This window comes from Tigriopus californicus, chromosome 9 (genome assembly GCF_007210705.1).
Source record: "Tigriopus californicus strain San Diego chromosome 9, Tcal_SD_v2.1, whole genome shotgun sequence".
Taxonomy (NCBI): Eukaryota; Metazoa; Arthropoda; class Copepoda; order Harpacticoida; family Harpacticidae; genus Tigriopus; species Tigriopus californicus.
The window spans coordinates 5,221,990-5,244,731 of record NC_081448.1 but is presented as its reverse complement, the minus strand read 5'-3'; the positions used below and the strand labels follow the sequence as shown (position 1 = coordinate 5,244,731).

General features: G+C 43.9%; 1 protein-coding gene across 3 annotated transcripts in view; it reads right to left on the bottom strand.

Moving 5' to 3' along the window:
• Positions 1–22,742, bottom strand: part of LOC131886849 (homeobox protein cut-like) — a 40,045-nt gene extending 17,303 nt beyond the window's left edge. For 2 of the 3 annotated variants that reach the window (XM_059235273.1, XM_059235275.1), the window contains exon 1: positions 69–449. The gene's annotated coding sequence lies outside the window, so the exon portion shown is untranslated. Of the gene's footprint in view, positions 1–68; positions 450–21,762 lie in introns of those variants that run through there. The other variant, XM_059235274.1, reaches the window with a different exon arrangement.

Below are 22,742 nucleotides of genomic sequence, written 5' to 3'. Positions count from 1 at the left end.
CTTATACGGGTTAAGTCATTTTGTTAAGGGCCAAATATTCCAGGTCTAAGATAAACGAGATTGGTTACCTCTTTTGTGGTTGGGTTGGCGACCCTGGTGGCTCGTCAAGTTTGAATGATGATGCACTGTATCTAATGGTTCTCTTCACAGAGGGACTTTCCGCTCTCCCATGGGGCAAGGCTGGGTGGTGCGAAATCCGAGCCTAAAACAATGAACAGGAAAGAATTTAGCATAAAGATTCCCAAAAATATTTATCATAACAATGGAGGGCAGAATTTCTGATTTCTTTGTGCATCTTTCCATCTCATGGCTCTCTTTCTCTGAGCTCAGAGAGTGATTTCTCTATGAGCCACCCAAGCAAGGAAGCCAGGAAGCAAGAAAACAACGAACCAAGGGATGTGTCTTTGTTTTATGGCTCCAGCTGGAAATGAGAGCCCCACGTCTCAGCTTTGGCCTGTTCCAGAGATGGGTGGGTAGGTTGTTGGGTGGGTGGTTGGGTGGTTGTTGTTAGATTTTTTTGTGGCCGCTTTGATGAATGAAAGATGTGCTCCAATGCGCTCGAGATCCGTGGCACGTACGTACGTACATACAGCACCATCGCTTGGTCATTACTCTATTACAATTGTTTGAGAGAAAATAATTGATGGTAGAAATCGGACGGTCCTCAAGGTTCTGCACGAACCAAAACTCACCCATTCACTTCAAATCAGACCTCTTTTTTCATCGTGGTTCTCTGGCCTCGGGTCAGAGTGAGTGACCGAAAAGCGAGGCCACCATGGATCGTTTTTTGGTCCATGGGGCAAACGAGGTCAGCTGGAGGGGTCATCACTCAGCAGTTCAATAGTCAATGGTGTTTCCGTTTCATTTCCTCCATCTATCTATATTTATCTCGCCCCCTTGAACAACCCTGACTGAATGATGATACTCAACTGACCATCACTGTACTGTGTATAGGGTACACTGTGCCATGTACTGTTCTATCCCAAAATGGGAACCAACCTCAAGTTCTCCACCCCTCACTTCCCTCTTCTCTTGGAGCAACTTTGATTGAGTACACTCAATAACAAGGACGAGTTTTCGTCGAGATTGCGAGGCCCTTCAAGACCAATGGAAACGCTCTTAATTTAGTCCAAGTGCAACTTCAATCCAGTGCTCTATCTTGCCGTTGTCCCACTTGATTGTGTTGGTCTTCGGGATGGCATAGATCAGAGCCGCCGTGTTTCTCTCTGTCTTTCTCTGTTCTCCGCCATTGAGTCAGTCTCGGTTTTTGTCAATGGTCCGAATCCACTTTTGCCTCCCCGCTCCAATGGCTCAGAAGCAAATTGGTCAAGACATGACCCTTGATCGGTCCCAAGCCAAAGAACGAGAGGGGAGCTTTTCTTCTTATACTTCCCCTAGAATCCCGGCCATTGGGAAATTTGGCATTACCAAGAAATCCAAGTGGTTACATGGGTAATGCCAAGTGGATCTTCACTCGTTACATATTGTAGTTTTATTTTACAAGTTGTGTCAATAGATATAAAGGAAGCAAGTGAAAAGGTTACTATATTACGGTATAAACCTACATAAAGAGAGAGATCAGAGATGTCCCAAAGATCGATGGGGATCCGATCCAATGCGCTCTCTTCATGGATCAATGTCCAATAGACAGGAAGGAATGGTAGGAAGCGTGTGATTTTTTGTCCGAGCAATTTTTGTTTTCCACTTTTGGAATGAAATGGATGTCGCTGGTTTTTGTTGAGCCCATCAACGGACCAAGCCAGCCAGGATAGCGAAATGTGCAGTTGGAGCACGAGAAATACTGCGAGTCTGAGTCGTAGGAGTAGCAAGATCGATGATCAGAGATAAGCAATGGGCAAAATAGAAACATCGAACGACGACGAGAAAGAAAGAAAGGAAGAAAGAAAGACAGAGAGAGAGAGAGAGGAAAAAAGAACAACCGTAGTGTTCCTTCTTTTCTGATAGAGCCTTATCTTGGAGCACTGGGAAGTTCACTCCGACTTTTTCGGCTTTTTCACCTCTTCACCACTACTTGTCTTACATATGTATCTTAATCAGTTCCTTTCGACCAAAATCCTGTCTTCCGTCTTGAAGACTGGTCTTGGGATCTTTGTTTGGGATTGGTCATTTTGCAATATCCGTAATTAGACCAAGTAACACAATGTTTGTTGTCTTGAGCTTTTGGTGAATGAGTTGTGGAAATACCTCTGATGCACAAGACCGTGGTACAGAAAGGATTGAGATGGATTTTTCAAAGACGGGAAACGAAGACATATCGAAATGGAACAATCTAGAAAAGCTCCATCTCTGGCTCGTTGAGCTGCTATCGCTGCCTCCCGTCTTCAGTATACAGTACAGTGCAAGTAGCAGTACTCACTCTACTCATATCCTTCCTGGACTCGTCCAAATGTTGGTGTTGTTGTTGTTGTTGGTGTTGTATGAGAGCTGAGAGGATCGAGAAAAAATTGAGAAGAATCTGTCTGCAGTTTGCAACACTTGTCTATAGATTGAAGTGCTCTTTGGGGAGATGAACTGCGAGTACTACATGCCTCCTTCTTCTACATGTTTCCCTACAGCGCTGGGTTTGAAGTTCGATCTGAGACACGAGCCAAAATGGATAAACTCAAATCAGCAGGGTAAAAAATCATTGGTGATGATTATTTTCGTGTTGTTGATAGAGACAATAGTGATGATGAATAGGATTCAGCTTTGGAACGTCAAAAATAGACGATAAAGTAATATGATCCCAACTTTGCGTGTTGGTTGTTGGTTGGTATCGATTTCCATAAATGTCGTTACCAAATTTTCAAATTGATAAAATTCAGTTGAACATGACGAGGCGACAAAAAAGTTTGGGATTCCAAATCATCATCATATATCATTAATGTTTTTCCAAGCACCAAAAAAAGGTTCTTCTTTGCAATCGAACATTTCGCTTTCAACGGCCATAAGACTACTGCATTGACAGACATAGAGCACAGAGAGCATTTATTCACTGTGCTAGGCTGTTGTATCCTTCACTCTATAGCATGTACGTAGAACGATATCCATATTGGCTGGTTCAGAATTGTGATGCGACTGCAGGATCAGAAATCGCGTTCAAAATGTGAGCAAAAAAGCTTCTGCATTGAGGAACTCCGTGGCCAGAGGGGAAAATGGCGATTTTAAACGGATAAAAAACCATGAGCTTTCTTTCATTAGAATTGACAGGGCATTCATGTTTTCAAGCTCATCTGCCTATACAAATATGACTGGATCTCTTCGAAACCCTTTGAAAATGCTAATCGACCCAGCCAATGACGAATATTCAATATCTATGCGCTTCCACTCTAATGCATCCGACAACAGACCGAGGTCCTCTACATATTGGGTACATCAACGGATTTACAGGTATATTAACAGAACATATTTTGCCTGGATCTTGTTATTGACAATTTACAAGCATTTCAAGTGCCATCTCACCAAACAGATGGATCAAAGTTTTAGGGCGAACATATCGGGTTTGGATGGCATGTAAATGGCCGTATTCAGAATTCAACATTCAGTATGATAGCCATGGTAGTCCGTTTCTAATTGTGGTGGAATTGAACACCCAAGTACCTTCAACCAAGCAAGCAACCAACCAACTAGCCATCCATCCTTACATTACCATCGGATCGAATGACGACCAAACTTACAGATGCTTATGTACATACGTGGTCGTTGTTGTGGATGGTAATCTGCTTGAACGATCTTCCTTCCCACCACAGAAATACCCAAGTGAAAGGCCCATAAATATCGATTGGACCCAATGAAATAGTTCGAATGCACTGGAAATTCCTCAGTGACCCTAAACAAGATATGTGAGCACGGCAAAACAGCACTAAAACTCGCGATCAAGATCTCTGCTCGAGTCCTCGTCCAGACGGACAGACAGACAGATATACACACCTAGAGAGTTGGTGGGTTGGTGGGTTGATGGGTTGGTTGGTTAGTTGGTTGGTTGACTGTGATGTGCATGGATTTGAGGTAGCTGCTTAAGATGGCTGGATAATAACCCACACGGCAGGCATGTTGTTCGAACCCCCAAATGTCACCCAGAATGACTTCCATTAGTCAGAAGTGATTCAGGGCCCTGGTCAAGTCGTATTTCCATCTTGGCACTGTACTATTTGTACAAAACACACACACTCCTTCAAGCAGAGTGAGAATCTTTCTCTCTCTCTCTCACACACACACACACATATATACTCACACTAACATTCCAAACCGATTTCGATCCTTGAAATATCTCCCATCTGCTGCTGGTGAGCTCATCAATTTCATTTCTCTGGTATGTCCTCGAATTATCGTGCCAGACTATCGGAGGCCATGGATTGGTCATGCTACTTGACTCGTCTCTTCCGTACAGTTAGTTTGTAAACGATCATGATCATATTTCGCCAATTATAATTTGATCAGGGACCTTTTCAATTGCTATGTTCGAGTAATGGCCCGTTCAGACGTGAAGTACATCATACACATACAGATACACGCGGACTGAGAATCGATAACAAAGTGGTCCGGAATCACTTTGAATGTTTGAACTGAACAAATTGTGAGCATCGGGTACTAGCTACCCATCCATCCGCCTTTTTTCCGGCCGATGATCGATTTAGCTTCATCGCTGAATTTCAATGAGAGCTCTTGTACTCTTGTACCATTCGAACCATGCTCGAATGTCGTTCGATTTCAAGAGCGTGAAAAAAGCCATCTCTACATATGTTTTGATTTCCATATCCATCAACACTCAATAGACCATCGGCCAAAGAGAGAAGAGATCATGAGAAAAATCAAAACCATCCGCTGGCTGCTCAATTGGAAAGCTAAAAACGAACATCCTCTTCTTCGAGTGGAACGACGATACAGTTCGTAGATAGAGCTAGACGGGCGGACTGTAAGTAGCTACAGACAGACACCCTTGGTTTTTCGTCTCGTTGCAGTTTGCCACGAGAACGGTTCATTTAGCTCGGCAAGATTATGATTGAAGTGAAGTTTTAACTACCAAGTAGTTTTCATTGGTCCGGCAATGATCATCATTGACTCTCGATTACAGACAAAGATGACGATCAGTCATTTTCATTCGGAAAATGCCTTTCTCGCCTCCCATGCATCATTATGTGCCGATCCTACCAAAAGCCCTCTTCACTCCACTGGTCTGAACGTACCTACGTCTCTAGTACTACACAACGCGATAGTACTTGGGGTCCAAGCCCGAGGTCTTTGGTGCTTGATTCTGTACCAGAACTACTGGTAGGTACACCATGTTCGACGAGTTTGATATGGCCACTGCTATGTAGAACTGCTACTCAAGTGGAGGAGGCGAGAGTATCGTAGTTGCCACTCAAGCGTGAGAGCATTTAAAAATGATGGATGAAACAGAAATGGTTTATTAAGCGTGATATTGGGGTAGAGAGAGACGGATTGGAATAGCTGCTCACTCTCTCTCTCTCTCTCTCTTTCTTTCTATCTGTCTCTCATTCTGCCTTTAAGGTAAGAGGTTCCTGAACCATGTTTTTGATATCGCTTCGGGGGGAAAAAGGTGCTCAAGTATTACGAAGGTATGAAAGAGCAGTGCAAATTCTGGTGCTAACTTGCTCCTTCGTGTTGATAGTTTTCAATGTAATTGCTGTGAGCACTCTAGTGATATTTGCCATACTTCACGTGCATTCATTTCCAAATTGCAAATTGTTAGAGGGATGACAAGTTGGATCCTGTGACTTTCACATATGACAGTGCCTCATTAGTTCTAGGGACGGGACAAGTTAACTTCAAATGGAAAGTACCAAACCGCGTTGCCACCTCCTCAACCATCCCACCAACCAACCAACCATCCATCCATTCATCCATCCTCCAATTACCAACTAAATGATGTACATGGGGCATACAGGTCACCCACACTTGCAACCAACTGGCGCATGAGAGTGTGCGTGTGTGCGTGTCATATTCAAAATGTTGGCCCGAATTTCTTCGGAGCCTGGGACTAACGGTGAGCGTCATCATTTGGATGGAAAATCTGTCTTTCCTGCAGCAGAGTTTCCTTGTTCCACACTTGAAAGTTGGATTCCTGTTGTTTTTAGTTTCTCCCCTCCCCTCACTCATCGTTGGCTTCATCCCATAGTTTCTAAACATACAGTGTAGTACAGTGTAGTCCGTACATACGAACACGTTGAGAAGAGACAAAGAGAGCATGCAACCACGTGAGTGGAGCGAGTGGAGCGAGTGGAGTGAGCGAAACGAGGGGCTCGAGACTCGGGGAATGAACGAGGGCCACGAGTGTTTCGAGATGTGTTCCACGATCCCACAACTTTGGGAACACTTCTTCCACCAGAGGTGTTGGGATTTTAATGCTAATTGAAATCCAAAAACTGTCACACATGCTTCTTCATCAAATTCCTTCCGACCGGCTACCCCTGGGCAACTACAACCTTAGATCCATGGGAGTAAATATGAGATGGTATAAAAGAGTATGGGAACTTAGTGATAGCAGTAAAAAGACGAAAAGTTTCTCTTTGTTTTCATTTTGAAATATGGATAGAAAATGGAAATGCACTCGTCGATATATTTCATCGACTTCAAGTTGAAGGACTGTAGCTGAAGATTCAGAAGTTTGTTCCATATTTCGGGAAACTGAAACGCCAGAATTAAGCCCATAATTTCAGACGCCACAGAATGAGGGGCTCGGCTCCGAGATACAAACGTACAAGATGGAACCCAAATGTGGCGAGGAAACGGGTAACCGAGAGAAAGAGAGATCCACATTGTTTGATTATCTCATTCAAGCCCTTGTGTTTCTGGCCTGTACTCTCTACTCATCTAATCAAAATTACTCCTCCTCGATTACAACTCAAGGCACTCTCGAAAATATTCTCTACTTGTCCTCCCTCGAATGGAGATGGGAACGTATAACTTCTTATCTCTCTCCTACTTCATTGAATTATATTCCAACAGATGAATGTTCGAATGCACACTATTCCCGTAAAGGCACAGCCACTACTATGGACGTAGTACCCGACGACAGAGAAGTGGTCTCTTGGTCTCGCAATACGGCCCCGAATCGGAAGGATTTCAAAGATATTACGGTTCGTGTTTTGGCACCAATATTGGAGATAAACCACCACCCTAGCAGACATTCACTCCCTTCGAAGAGAAGTCGCTCCGACAGTCTAAAGTGGCCGCGAAAAGGAAACTGTGAAGCATTAACAAGTACTTGTCGATGGTGAACCACCCCAACCAGCCCTAGAGCTCTCCCCATAGAGGACGATCCAATTGTATAGAGCTTTTGGGAAGTGGCGATACAAAAATTGCTCGACTCAAGACAGGAACCAGTTGTTGTTCAATGGTTTTTTATCTCTTGACTCTGTTCAAGGACCTCTTGGAATTTTGTCCAAGAGGCTGGATTCGTCAGACAGTATGAGTTTCATCAAGAAATGGTACGGAAAACTGTCATAGATAAGCCATTGTTTACCGTTCCTTTCAATTGAAATATTGCTTATCTTTACAGAGCTCGTTGTGGATGGTATGATATTCTCGTCCAAGGAACCAAGTGGTCCTTGCTCTATTATATTGTACCAAACTGAATGCTGGCTGTTATTGGGCTATAATCCTGTGGTGAAAGCAGCTGAAGATCATCTCGAATGAATTGGACAACACACCCGAAGAACAATGTGAGGCGGATTTTTATGGTCCAGCTTGGGTTTTTGTACTTGGGATTCAATCCCAAAGTGTGGCTGGCCGTGCCTCAAGCCCAACCCAAGTGTGGTATTAATGGAATTGCGGAGAAGCAATTTCAAATGGAGTGAACGGNGCTGGATTCGTCAGACAGTATGAGTTTCATCAAGAAATGGTACGGAAAACTGTCATAGATAAGCCATTGTTTACCGTTCCTTTCAATTGAAATATCAAATGGAGTGAACGGGTTCGAACATGAGTTATGAGCCCCCCCCCCCTCTCTTCAGCTCGTTGGATCTTTCTTTCTTTTACAGATACACTGCATTGGGAAATTAAGAAATGGCTTAATATCATCCAGAAGCATATGGTGGATAAAGAGATTGAACAAGAACAATTCTCCACTAGAGAATGATAAAGTATCAAAGGATCGCTGAAAAAAGGAGGTTCAAATGGAGTGAACGGGTTCGAACATGAGTTATGAGCCCTCCCCCCCTCTCTTCAGTTCGTTGGATCTTTCTTTCTTTTACAGATACACTGCATTGGGAAATTAAGAAATGGCTTAATATCATCTAGAAGCATATGGTGGATAAAGAGATTGAACAAGAACAATTCTCCACTAGAGAATGATAAAGTATCAAAGGATCGCTGAAAAAAGGAGGTTGTCGTTCTTTTTGTAGCTTTTCTTGCTCCTCGTTGAAAGGATTACCAGCAAGTAATTGAAGCATATTTTGTTCAAAGTTTTAGATCCCAAAGTAGGTTCTATTTCTCGTAGCTTGAGGATTGCCTCTTGAACAAATTGGGTCAATTTTTGGTATTTTTTACGACATGATGGCAAAGGCATAAAGTCTCAACGACCTCCTGGACAGTCTCCTATGAACGTCTTGATGATGGCTTGTTGACCTCAACCCCGCTTTTTGTTGCAAAAAAGGTTGGATGAGCCAAGAAGGCCTTCAATGGCTTACTCGCCGCCGACGCCGCCGTTTCCGAAGACGAAGACAAACTTGGTTTGGTCAAGCAAAAGAAAAAATTGGATCTCTACCTCGCTTTAGTTGGTTCATGCACTCACCCCCCCCAAGTCAAGAGAGCTACTGCACCCACCATAGAGAGCATTGGTACGGTACATATTGGCACTAGAGGAGCTAGATACACGATATGTCTTGAGGATCGGTACATGGGCATCTTGCTTGGTTCCCTCTACCAGCAAGGGCAACGCTAGAGAGCTTAATACAGAGAAGGTACCTAAGTGTTCAAGAATAAGTTTAGAGAGAGGGATCAGGTGATTTAGTGAGGAGGAAGGGTGTTCAAGTAGTTTTCTCTGAGATCTACTGCATTCAACTTTGAATGCTTGCACCCTCTTGATGGACCTCTTTGAGTGGTCCAGTTTGTGATCTCTCAGTGCTCTTATTTGTCTTCCTCTCCAGCTTCCTCCTCTCCTTTGCCTCTTTCCAAAAGCAATAAATTATTGAGTTAGCGTTAATAAATAATGTTTGTTGGCTTTCTTTGATGATTTCTCTTCTGGACTTGCGAACGGCTAGTGAAGATATCGTAAATCTATAAACAGTAAATTGTTCAAAGAAGGGGAAGAAAGAAAGAGAAAGAGAAATTCAATACCAGAAATTAGATTTCCAATAGCTCCGATACCATAAGTCCAGCAGGCCGGCATGCTTGTTCAAAACCAGACGTTCTTCTGGACTCTTGGAGACACATAGAACTCGGTGAAAGTCCGTTCATGGTACGTTCTTCATCATTTTGTAGTAGTTGCATCTTGTGGTAAATTGACTCCTTGTTCCAAATAGGGGAAAGAGAGGGGGGGGGGGGGGATAGCGGAGAATGATCGTGATGGTCCAAAGTGTTCCAAGACCGTGCCCGAGTCATGTGTACAAAGAGAAATTCCGATCACGTAGGACTACTCCAATCATTTTTGGTCGATGGCTTCCTCTCGGCCTAGTAGCTCATCTTTCCCCACCAAACCAACCAACGGTCGACCAACCTACCATCCAACGAGATCCTCGTTGCGAAGCCCGTAAAAACTGACCTGCTTCCTTTATTTTGCAGGCAGGCTTGCCAATGAAAATAAAACAAAACGTCGTTTTGGGCGAGGACAGACCCAACAACTGATTGGGTCCACAAACGAATGGAATACACAAAACATGAACCCAAAAGTGAGCAAAGGTAGCCAGGCACCCGCGATCGGATCTGCCTTGTAAGATTATGGAACAATACTGATTGAACCATATACCAATACGAGTGGAGCGAATGGATCGTAAGGCATACGATATTCATTATGATTACCGACTGGCTTTGTTTACCCTCTCAGGATCATCTCCAATAATGTGATGGCCTATTGATTTCCAAGATGAATACGTAATCTGACCTACAAACCGAACAAGATTGTTATATCCAAACCTGATCACCAACATCAGACCATCCCAAATTCTTGCGGCTCATTTCTTCTACGTTTAATGAAGCTGCTTTTGGAAACTATTGGAAAATGTGATGCCAATCAATACGATCATACAGCGCACCAAACGATTGGTCCAAACGCCAAAGTTCCTCCTGTTTTTCAATAAACACTCAGATGACTCTGTTCAGTTTGAGCCTTAGTCCCCAGCAACAACATCAATGTACGCAGATGTCTTTGTTCCAGGGGATTTTCTTCATCTGCCTCGAGGGTGATTCCTTACTTCTTCTTTATTGAGTAAGCTATGGAACATTAAATAGTAGCCGTATCTTACGATGACCAGGGTATTTATTGACGGATAAATTCCCTGATACGTCAAGTGAGAATGATTCGACCCATTCTCGGTAACGCTACAAAACGGGATGGATCCAGTGCTCTGATGAAGATATGGATCAATCTTCAGAACTACTAAGTGATCCTTTTAGTTAAGACAAGTACGTTGGAGGCCATTAGAAGTGTTTCCGCTCCAATAGTTATAGAGAAATGTTTCTGTAGCCAGCATTTCTTGCCTGGAAATGGATAATTCCAACTTCTCCTGCTCTTTGTCTCCTTTGGTTGAGGGGAGGAAACTAGACACAGGCGGAACACATTAGGACCAGATCCAATGACATCAATCCGAGATCCAACATCAACGCACACAGAGGGCACTGTCTAGCTTGAGAGCATCGTGGGTAGGTGGATCAGGACTCTAATGAGAGGGCAAAACCACTTTACGACCATTCACTTGATTTTGATGGAAATCGGGGATTCCGATTGTTGTGTGTTGTGACCGCAAACATTGCATTATGTTCCATCCAAAAGGAAACGATATTGCTTCCATAGCGAAAGGAGCCAAGCCTCAACGTCATATCTCAAGTATTTCATCCGCGTCTATCGACTATATATCTCCCGTTAAATGAAGGAGGACCAATTTTTTGCTCATTGTCTTTTGCAATCGCTCTCGGCTTGGTCTGCTCATCGAAGCGGGAATCCTCATCGAAGGTTTTTTTTCCAAAACTGTTCCTCCAGGGATTGACTGAGTCCGGGAGCAAGAGAGTTCCAATGTATTGTGGCACCCAAGATGAGGATGGATAGATAGAGACCGAACAAGTGGTACATCGGAACATTGGACCTCTCCGAAGTGGGTGAATGAGTGAGTGAGTGAGTGAGTGAGTGAGGAAAAGCAAGCAAGCGAGAGATAAAAACAAACATGGCCTTATTGCTCTGTGCTCTTGGCTCTGCTATACTGTACGTAGTATATGTACTTAATAGCACGCCGCCATCTTTGGCACAGAGAGATGACAAAAAAGCCTGAAACATCAACAAAGGCGCAATCTGCGAGGATGTCCCATAGACCCCAATTTCGCTTAGCAGACCGATTTTCGGGGATGATTTTCCATTTTCCAACATATTGACAACGGCGACTCAAGAAAGCGAAACGAGGATGAACGAACGAGATCAGGACAGACAGAGAGAGAGAGGGAGATAGAGAGAGAAAGATCGTTCGTACGGTAGTGGGTAGTGCGGGCAAAAAGCCTGGAGATGATGAATGGCCATGGAGCAGAGACAAAGGAGACATCAATAGCCAGCAATATGTTATTGTTGTTGTTGATCTACTACATCGTGCTCATACGACTAGGATCCACCCAAGAGAGACGAATCCGGCTAAATCACTGGAGACGATCCCATTCGGCGGCCTCAGTCTCGTGGGCCGGTAGCATATCGAGACCATTAACATCCAGAATGGCCTATTGTCCGTGAATCATGAATACCAATGGGATGACAATTATTCCTTGTCAATTGTCACTGGGCTCCAAGGCCAATTCGAGGATGCATTCGCCGCTGCCTGTTGGGGCTCGCTCCAATATCCAAGTCCGATCCATCCTCGAAGAACTCCATTGTTCCATTGCATATCTGTTTGGATCACTGACAGCCGCAAAAACAGCTCTCTAGTGAACAACAATGATCAATCCATTGTACCTTCGTCATGGCTAATCTTAGGCGTCGTGAGATTCTGGTCAAGCTTTGTTCTTCATCAGAGACGACTGCTGTAGAATGTGGATGCGGCTTCCTTTGCCCCAAGCTAGTTTTTTTTGAAAAGTATTGGCAAAAGCAGATGGCAGCTCTTCGACTCGTCCGACTTTGTACATTCATTGGCAGAAACAAATTCGACCAGAACAGCTTCATCGCCAAAAAGACTCTCCCCCGAGAAATTCGGATGGAATTCGTAAGAAGATTCCTCTTCTTCGTTTCTTGCTAGCTTCTTCCAGTGTCTCGCTTTGCTCGAGCTCTCTTTGGTGTTCCAACTGTTCCTATATTTTGGATAGACAGTGCAAAGCACTTGGGGAGTTCCAAGATGGTCAAAATTCTATACGTGTATCTATCTGATGTTGAAAGTGCCTCAAAGCCAGGGAACGACGGCCAGAACGAGGACCATCATCATGGCACCCTGAACAACTACGTACGTGTATGTTCTGTACCAGAAGCAATGGCGATGGTCGTGGTGGTGGTGGTGGTGTGATGGCGAGTGAGTGAGTCAAGAGGCAAACTTGAAGGAATCAAGAAGAAAAACTCTTTGATCTCCAATAGTTGGAGCAAAATCTAGGCGCCTCCTGCCACTTTTGTGAAACTAAGATCAGAGACAAGTTTTAAAGAAATCTCTAGTGATTTTGACACCCAGGGAGACATTGACAATTCTCTGAAGCCCCCATCTACGAATGGATGACAGGAAAAATTTCCCAAACTTCCTTCACGTTCCAAATTGGAAAAATCTGGCCAAGATGACACGCACCAAATATAGGGAAACTATCTTCCCATTCAGGTCCTTGAGGCAAGTCCAAGGGACGAGCAAACTGCACCTTTTATGCTTCTCATTGCTGCCCACACTTGCCCACCTTCTACGTACTGTATGTGTAAGATAGTCGTCGTGGAATCAGAATCCCCGCAAATCCCATATTTGTTCGAGGTTTCAACTTGCTTGACGAGAATTGGGAGAGTGGTTCGACCCAAAATCATGCATCTATAAGTCTTCAATGGACGCCATTCATGTGGAACAGAAATGATCCATTGAAAAGAGAGGAGAGCTGAGGAGAGGAAAAGAAGAGGGATGCAATGAGGGAAGGATCTCGTTTTCTATCAATAGTGGATGGTGTGTACATCAGACCATCAGGATGATGAAAGCAATGAACGTGAGAGGAGAAATCTTTCATTCCCAATCTCAATGGCTCTCAGCCATTCAAGCAAAAGTCATAACTCCAAGGAGGGATATCATCATCAAATATATAGACACTGATAAGTACAGAACGTTACGATCTGTTTCCAACCAACGCTTCTGCGATGAGAGCCCGAGGATCCATTGCGACTTCTTTCCAAATATCTGCCCTACTCGAAATGATTGCAAGAACCAATCGATTGGCTATTTAGCAAAGAGACTCTGATGCGCCAACCGATCGCGCCATAATCAGAACGAAGAGTATGAAAAGTGAAGATGCTCTTTCGTTCGGGTGTGATGAGATCCTCCACTCTCTGTGTTTCCTCTCTCCCTCTTGTTTGGGTCTTTTGGTGCAAGAAGCTTTCTTAGTAGCAATATCTTTGTGTTGTTGGTCTCCACTCAAGGGAAACGAGGAGGACGATCGATTCATACAATTATTGATGGATCCAATGTTGATGAAGTTGCTCCCACAACTTGATGATCTTTACCTACTTTGCTTGTCCGCGTTTCTTACTCAAACTAGGTCCACGAGGTCAGTGGGGACCAATCTTGGCCAGTAAGTGTAAAAATCTTGTAATGAACAGTCTACATTCAACGAAAGCGGAGTGGGTTTCGGCGATGGCCTCCATTCAATGGAGCTCTCTTTTTCTGGATGAACGAATGGACCAACCAAGCATAACTTGAGCACAATTGGCCTGAACAAAGAGATCAGTAGCGAGAGGGGATTGATCAACCTTGATGTGCGAGTACTCGAGGGCTTTCCACATTCTTCCGAGATCATCAAGTTCCATGTGTGCGTGTTCCAGGGCCAGGGCCCTTTTTGCATAAAACAGTTTCAAATCAAAGAATTGCCATAATTTGATGAATTCGGAGAAACCGTGAATATTTTGAGGTTGGAGCATTCGAAAGTAGAGCGCCGTTTTTGTTCATGATGTTGTGAAATTGAATATGCAGCAAAGCTTTTTTCCACTGTGATTTGCCTTCAGCAGGAATTTGTTGATTCAATATTCAAAAGCCAATCCCAGAATTCAATCAAAACTGAGAAATCTGGGATGGAACTTCAATTTGGAACGCGATTTCGAGAACGAGAAGCCAAAGGAAGACGTCGAAGAAGAAGAAGAAGAAAAAACCTGCGCCATGATATCAAGCAAAAGAGAAGAAGAGCAGAGAAAGAGATCAAAAGGGATGTATCATGAAACCAATTTGCCATCTTTCTTGGGAACCATCATTCAATATGCAAAACAGAGATTCTTTTTACTTAACTGCAGAGCCCAAGGCAGAACTAAAGTCATGTCAATCTGCTGCCATGTACCTACCTGTGTACAATGTACATAGATGTACGTACTTGCACCTTTTAAAGTGAATGTGAAACATGCAAAATCAGACATTTTTCCAAGCCATCTTCCTCGGTTTCGAGTCGATCAGCCCTGGTTTCGGATTTGCATTTGATCTTTCTGGGGTGTGGAAACTCCGGATTGGAGAGAGAAACTTTGGAAGTGAGAGTGAAAAGTTTTTCTGCTACCATCAATTTTTGATCTTTTTGATCCCCCATTTGGAAAAAGTTCAAGCTTGAATTCATAGATAGCACCATATGCATCATTGAACCTGGATTGCCCTGTGCACTTTTCAAAATGCTCCCTTTCTCCTCTGTATTTGACTTTTGCCCATCAATTCCGAAAGCCTTTTGCGAAATAGCCGGTAGAGCCGTGGAGCACAGACGTGCGCACTGCTGTACGTGCAGTATGTAGTACAGCTGTACATCGAGGGTAGATCACGAGATCACGATCAAGGCTTGCTTGGCCAATGAAACGGAGGAGGTTCCTTCCTCTCGCTGTTGAATTTGACGCTACATGGACCAATGGAACGGGAACAATATTCCAGTAGAAGTTGTGCCCAAGGCAAAGATTCATTGTCCCCATCATTTCTGGCCATATGCAATGCCAGTTTCAAATATCGGAAAGTTTGACACCGAGGCCGGGAAAATTTATCGTATCCTATTTTTCGCCGCAAAAAAAGTTGAATGAAACTTTTTCTCAAATTTCTCCGTGCTCCAACTCAGTCGGAGGGGATCCATCCACAAATGGTCTCTGATGTTCCCCTATATCGATGTTTGCCTCGTTTGCGTTTTGAATAAAGAAATGTTTCTATTTGCCTTGGAAGATCAGGGTGTTCCGCGTTCCACTCTTCATACTTTAGATGTGTCCGTAATCGCGGTCCACTGAGTGCTGCAGGCATGCGAATGAGAGGCTGTTTCGTAATCCTCTACTATGACATTCTACAGTTTGATTTAATTGGATTGATTCTCGACCCGCCTGTGGTGTATTTGGAAATAACAAGGAAAATTGCAACTCATTTGACAAACCAAAGCAAGGCCAATCCGGATGGTGATCATCGGCTGTTTATTTGACATTTCGTTCGAGAATCAAAGTGTCATTGAGTCATCGACTGAACCATTTTAGAACATCTATGACGTTGATACAATTATCGACAAGCTATCGCTAGGATCACAAACATTCTCAGCAGCCCATTTGTAGTTAAAACACGTACTCATTTCACTCGAAGCCACCCAAGAGGACTTTTTTGAGGGTGCGAGTGCCAATCCCATTTCAACCAGAATATCCCACCACTCTGATCCAAGTCCAAGGGGAACAAAAAAAGGGAACAGAGCCTGGTTCAGAGCCTGGTTGAACACCAACGAAGACAAGGAGGAGGACCATGGACGAGGGGGCTTTCCAACCAGGATCTGTGGGTGGTGACGAAGATGGGTGGGTGGGTGGCAGAGGATGGCGAAAGGCTGCTGATTTGGATGAAAGAGATGTTTTAATCACCGAATTTCTAATTAGTATCCCGCTAGTCAGCCAAAGTCAGCCAGCCAACCAACCCAGCAACCAACCAACCATCCATCCATCTACTCTCTTCGGCCGGCCGGCAGCCAGCCAGTCAGTCACAAGGGTAGACTGTCAGACAGGCAGGCTGGCAGTATGGGTTCCCATTCCATTCAGATCCCGTCGTTTTTGGCTTCCCTCACTAGTGTTCCATTTCGATCTCCCAGAAACATGTCTGAAAATTCTTCCAACCCCAGGAATTCAAATGGATTTCCACTCTTTGTCACCTTGACTACCTAATCCAAGTAAATAGCTAAATGTGAATATTCCCCAACAAACCGACATAGCCAAGCTATGATTGTAGGAAGTTGCAATTACACATGTAGTTTTCGTGAAAGTTTGGGTGAAAAATTGTGCCAAGAGGAAGCGTGTTCGGAATGGAACGGTGGCTGGTAATTAAAACAAAGTGCGCAGGCGCCTTCAAATCCAGTGATCGCGAGATCAAGTTAATGAGCAAATCAGCATTCAGAGCATTGCCGAAAAGGGATCGTTGGAGGAAAAAGTTTCAAAATTTCATCGCCCTCCATTCATCCAACATAGCCAGCCAAGCAAGCACTGAAGAAACGAACGACCAGGCATCCCATCCAGTGGGGCTGAATTGGCTGGAGTTCCATTTTTTCAACAGATCTCGTTAGGCTCTCGGGCTCATTTGGCAAGAAGTTGGAAAAATTGAGGAAAGCTTTTGAGCATTGAGACATAGAGAACGAGCAAATGGATATCCGGAAAAGGAAGAAGGGGAGAAGTAGAGAGGACTGAGAGAGAAGGCATTCCGCAATCTCCAGAGAGCAATGGCAAAAATTATTGGTATTACAGAAATTAATGGATGATTAAGAATTCTATTTAGAGACGTTCTTGAAGCTAAAACAGAGATGGGGAGAGCCGACGAGGCTCTAATGGCAATGTTGAGAAGACGACGGAAAAAAGCTTTCAGTCGTCAAGACGCAGCACAAGATTTGCCCAGCAAATAAGCAAAGGGTCCGTGGATCAGGTTTCTTGAAGAATTCCAACCGGCTCAAAACAACAAAAGGTGACAGAGTCTACAAAATTATTGCCCATGATTAGGCAAATTTGGAGTGTTTGGGAAAATTGAGACGGCTAGGCTTACTCAGACACCGATGTCAGCCAGCAACATGAACGGAGGAATTTATTGGTTTTAACTTGCCCTTTGGTTTCGAAAAAGGCAATAAGTACAACACAATTTGATCAGTTGTCCTAAAAGAGCCATAATTGCTCTGAGACGTTCATCAAAGGGTCTTAAGGCCACAGCAGCAGCAGCAACAACAACAACAACAACAACAACAACAACAACAACAACAACAACAACGTGGACAACTGACTAACTCGTCGCCAGACATGGCCAGACCATATCAGAGCATTGAACCGCTGGTCCAATCAGCCCACCACTACGTATTTGCTACAAGGTTAAACATAAGTGAACGTAATGCCAAGCCATGAACCCCTTTTTGACTGGCCTGGTTCATCTATCTCTTTGGCTGGTTGGTTGTCCATTACCCTTTATTTAGTGGGCTGTCCGTCAAAAAGTCATCTGCTCAAGCAATGACAACCAACAATCAACTGCACAAGAACGTACGTAGTTGCTCCGTCAAATCAAATTCTTACTGAGATGTTTATGAAAAGAGTATGAAAGCTATATAGGGTTCAGTCTTCGCCCATTGCGTTTGTGTCACTTTTTGGCATAAAACATTCAAATAGATAATTGCGACCTTTCAAAAAACGGAGTGTTTGTAGTACTTGCTCCCCACATTCACTGCAAAGAATTCGAAAAAAAGAAGCTTATATTGAAAATCCGCTTATATGATCAATAGATTGCCCTCCATTTACTCACGCATACAATCACTTAATAGAGAATGGGAAAAGAAGCTAATGGTGAGCAAGAGAAGTTTGATAATGAAACATCTTTCAAATTTTGAAGGGCTCTCTTTCCGACTCTGACATTTATATATTTTCAAATACCAGACAAATAGAAAGAAACAAAGATGCAACAATGAAAAAGTAAAAGAGACAGAAAATAGTCGGTATTCAAAGGCATCTGAAACTTATGAATAGTTAGCCCAGCTCCCACCGACCGCACTTTTCCAAACCAATAACCATCAAAAAGCAGACCAAAACTTTGAGACATTTGAATATTTGGTGGCTACATACTACAACGAGGAACTTTTTTACTCGCGGCAGGATTAAGTTTCTTTATCATCCATTTGCCATATGATAGCCCAAGCAAATATGTTCAGACAAAAAAAAACGTATGAAAATTGCAAGTGATAATGCAAGTTTATCCTGTGGTTTCATGGGCGTTTTATAACTTGACATTGACTTGTGAACAGCTCGAATTTTACAATGCTTTATCGACCCACGAAAATAAGTCAGATATAAATTCAGTTAGTAAAACAGTGAGAGAAACTCCCGATCCACCTTATTTTTAAGGTTTAGTGGAACAGGGCTCTATTAACTACCAATTCTTTTTGGTGCTAATGACAAAGCCTGTCAGTCAGTCAGTCAGTCAGTCAGTCAGTCAGTCAGGTTATGCGCAAGTATCGGCAAAGTTGTCCAAGTGAAGGAGCATTGCACTTTTGATGAGGCGGGGAAGCATTTCCAGAAAGTCGGATGGGAGATTTGGGTCTCAAAAAATGACGAGAAAAATGTGTGCGGATCGATCTTGACGATCATTGGCGAGGAGTGATCAAGACGGTGGATGATGGTGGGAGGAATCCGGAATCTGCTTTTCACGATCACTGCATTCCCTTAAACCTGTCAAAATAGGCATTAGGCGAATTCGTTTTATGGACCTTAGAGTATTTAAACGTTCACGGAAACGATTCGGCTGCCATGGACGAGATGAAATCTATGTTTGTGTCAAAGCTTCGTGATGGCTTTTCAAATATCAAGTCCGAAAGTGTTCACCCAGTACGAATTCGCAGGGAAGCACATCAGTACGTACGTACGTACGGCAAAGAGTACAGAAGGAACGTGCACATGAAATGGATAAACTCTGGAGAGAGAAAAACACCGCCAGGTCTTCTTGATCTCCCGAAGACAGAGAGAATGTAAAAAAGGAGAAAGAAGGAGACAAATGAAGGAAAAAAGAAGTTCATTTACAAATATGTGAAAGTGCCTAGAGCATCTCATCGTCAACAGCCTCAACCTCGTCGTCGTTTTAGTCGCTCCTCTACCGAGATGAGAAAAGTTCAGGTCCAAAAAACTTGATCTTGACCAGACAGCGAATCAAGGGGCGGAAAATTTTATGAGAGAAGCAATTGAATAATTTACCTCCTGGCCGCGAGGGATCATTCTCTCGGCCTCAAACACGACCCCAAGATTGCCTTCTCGACGGCGAATGGCTCGTTTCGATTGCAAATGGATCTTGCGACAATCTCATTGGGGATTGCCATTTGTAAGACAAGGCTGATTTGTCTCCACCAAGGAGAGATAAAAGCGAATAGTGAAGCAAAAACAAGAAAAAAACGAAAAAAACGAAAAAAATACGTTCAGACCAAAACACAAACCGAAACAGAAACAGAGGCACACTGCACGGCACGGTACACCCTCACCCACACACACAGACGCACGCATACACTTGATCACTTGAAATATTGCGACAGTCGTTTCTCGTTTCCCAATCATCAAATCAAACATCATCGAACTTAAATTGCCATGTGGAGGAGTGAAATTGAGGGTCTCTAGATGTAATTGTGTGATCACTTTGGCCACCATATTGGTTCAAAACACACAATTTGGTGTGATCAAATTACGGCTTGGCACTTGAGATCCTCCCGGAATCGGCATCGTTACCAACTTGATCATCTGCAACTAATGTCTAATCTATGGATGAGCGATTTTCCATGGGACAAGTGACTCGGGCTGGATTTAGTAGGCCAGTTCGATCAAACAACCCTCGAAAAGTGGTCAAGTGACACGTTTCAAACCACCGCAGACATTTCCCCGTCCCATGCATAACAGTCATTTAATTAGCCAACCATTGAACTGAAGTGGTTCTTTCGAGTGTTGGGTTACAAAGCCACTACTTCCTTTAATCAAATATTCAAGCCCATGGTTCGTTCAACAACGGCCTCCATATGGTTTGCCTTTTGGTTGTTGTTACTAGATCGTTCGTTGGTTGGCTTGGCCGAAGGACATTTGACATAATCAGGTCATCTGAGGGTAAATTCATTGTTAAGTCATATAATTCGTTCTTTTCGTTTTTGGTGGATACGTATGTGTGCGGTTATGGCGGCAATTCTCGTTGTATTACTACTGTTTCAGTTCACCAACCAACCAACCAACGAACCAATGGTGCCTCTTTCCCAAAAAAGATCAAATCAAGGTCTAGAATCTCGTGGACCCGACGAATTCCAGGCAGGAGCTAGCTAACCTGGTCGAGGAGGGGGAAACGAGTGCTGGAACAATTCCTGCTCGATGAGAGGCTCAAACCGTACAAATTTAATCATGGAAACCAGAGAGACTCAGAGAGATAGAAAGAAGAGCTTCGTCGTGAATATGGTAGTGGTGGTGATGGTGGTTGGTTCGCAGTTGTGATGGACTTTGACAGTGGTAATGGCACTCTGCCCTGCTGTTTTATGGCTATGGGTTTTGATGACAGATATTGTGCTGCTTGAACTACCAGGACATGTTCAAATGGTGCTGGAGAGGAGCAATCTCACGACACGAGCACAATGGCTGCCTAATGTGATAATGCCCCCTCTCTCGCCAACTCACTGTCTGTCGGTAGGTCTATCAATGGACAAAGAAAACAACACACTTCAGACTGGATTTTCAATTTAATGCACTCATTGGCCAATGGACAATTCAGAGCATTATATCAGTCCTTCTCGGGATGTCGATCTGGCTCCAAAACTTCTTTCTCCTCCTCAATCTTTGGGTCCAACAAAGCTTCTCATCACCCTCTGAGTCAGAGAAACGAGCGGCGGTTCTACGCAGTCGAATTTGAGCGCGCCACTTAGAACTGAAGAAAAATGTTCAAGACCAAGGAGATTTCGGCCAAATAAGAATACACAATGACAATATCGGAACCTAATATGTGCGGATGTCGAGTAAATATCTACAGTAGACATGAAGAGTGCATATCGGTCTGAAAAGGACATCTCGGGAGAGAGGGAGAGAGAGAGAGAGTTTGGTATGTTTGCAGCAAAAATACTGCTTCATGCTTACGAATGACATGTTCAATTGGTCTATCTGTCTGTCTTGACTGGGAATGCATGAGAAAAATCGTAGAGTTTCCTTGAAAATTCACAGAAATTGAAACTAATCCATTTTTCAAACTTCTCGCTCTCTCTCGTTCTCTCCCCGGCTCCAGTAGTTAGCTGTCCAATCCGACATGCAAATATCGATTCAATATCTATCCAAAGCCTCACAAATGAGATGGATGAGAGCAAATATTAATTGTATGCCAGTCTCATCTACATGCCAAAACCGTTCTCGCCTTGCCAATCCCATCATGCAGGCATAAAAGAAGGACAAATCTTCGAAGTAATGATGAAAATATGACTGTTGACAATCCCTACCTGATTTCTTGGGGATGATTCACTCGAAGAGGGTTGCGAATCGGCAGCCTCTAATAATCACTGCTGCGTGTCATTCCACTGGTTCAATTAGATTGTTCCCGTAGCGAAGGATAATGTCCATCCATGCCACGATCAAGAAGCCATCAATCAAAGATGATTGACAGGCAGTGAGCGTCACTTTTGCCACCCGGTCTTGAGCCCCGGCCTGTCATTTGGCCGAAAAAATTGGCCGAAGATGACAAGGTACCCACGAGTCAAATCGAGAGCACCAGATTTTTTTTTCTCTCTTTCTCTCTCTCTCTCTCGCGCCACTTCCGTAGATCAATTCGGTTCGTTTCTCGCTAAGCAGAATGGTGCGTGGGTTCGGCTGCGAGCCTGGGTGATTGGAAATTGGCGAACGACCGATTGGCTTTTTCTGGGCCGTTCGTTCGATTGTGCGTTCGCCCTTTTCTGGCCCGTCGACACACCACGAGTTCGAAGAAGCCGATGACTTGAGGGTGCTCACCACGAGGCGACTTTTCTCCCTTTTGTTTGAACGGCACTTGGGAGCGCTCGTTTCGGTTCAATAGGTATTATTGACACTTCCGATATTGATGGACCGATCCGATTTGCCGAAGACGGAGGCGAACCGTCGAAGCCGAGCAATACACCGAAGGGAGAAGTGAACCACCACCAGAACAAGGGCAGAACTGAGAACGACGACGACGAGGTTATTGTTGGCGACGACAGGGAGCACGCCACGAACCGATCACGAGCGACTGATCGAGAGAAATAGATTCACCATTGACGAGATCGGGAGTGAGTTCCACACTGCAACAAAGTCAATGTGGCCTTTTCGTATGAACGCCAACCACGACGAAAGCCAAGCCAAAGGTGATTTGATTGGCAGCACGGTAAAAAAGAGCTGTGTCTCCTCTCTCGTTCGCAGATTTAAGAATAGAAATGCAGAAAATAAGAAAGAAGACGAAGGAGACCAAAGA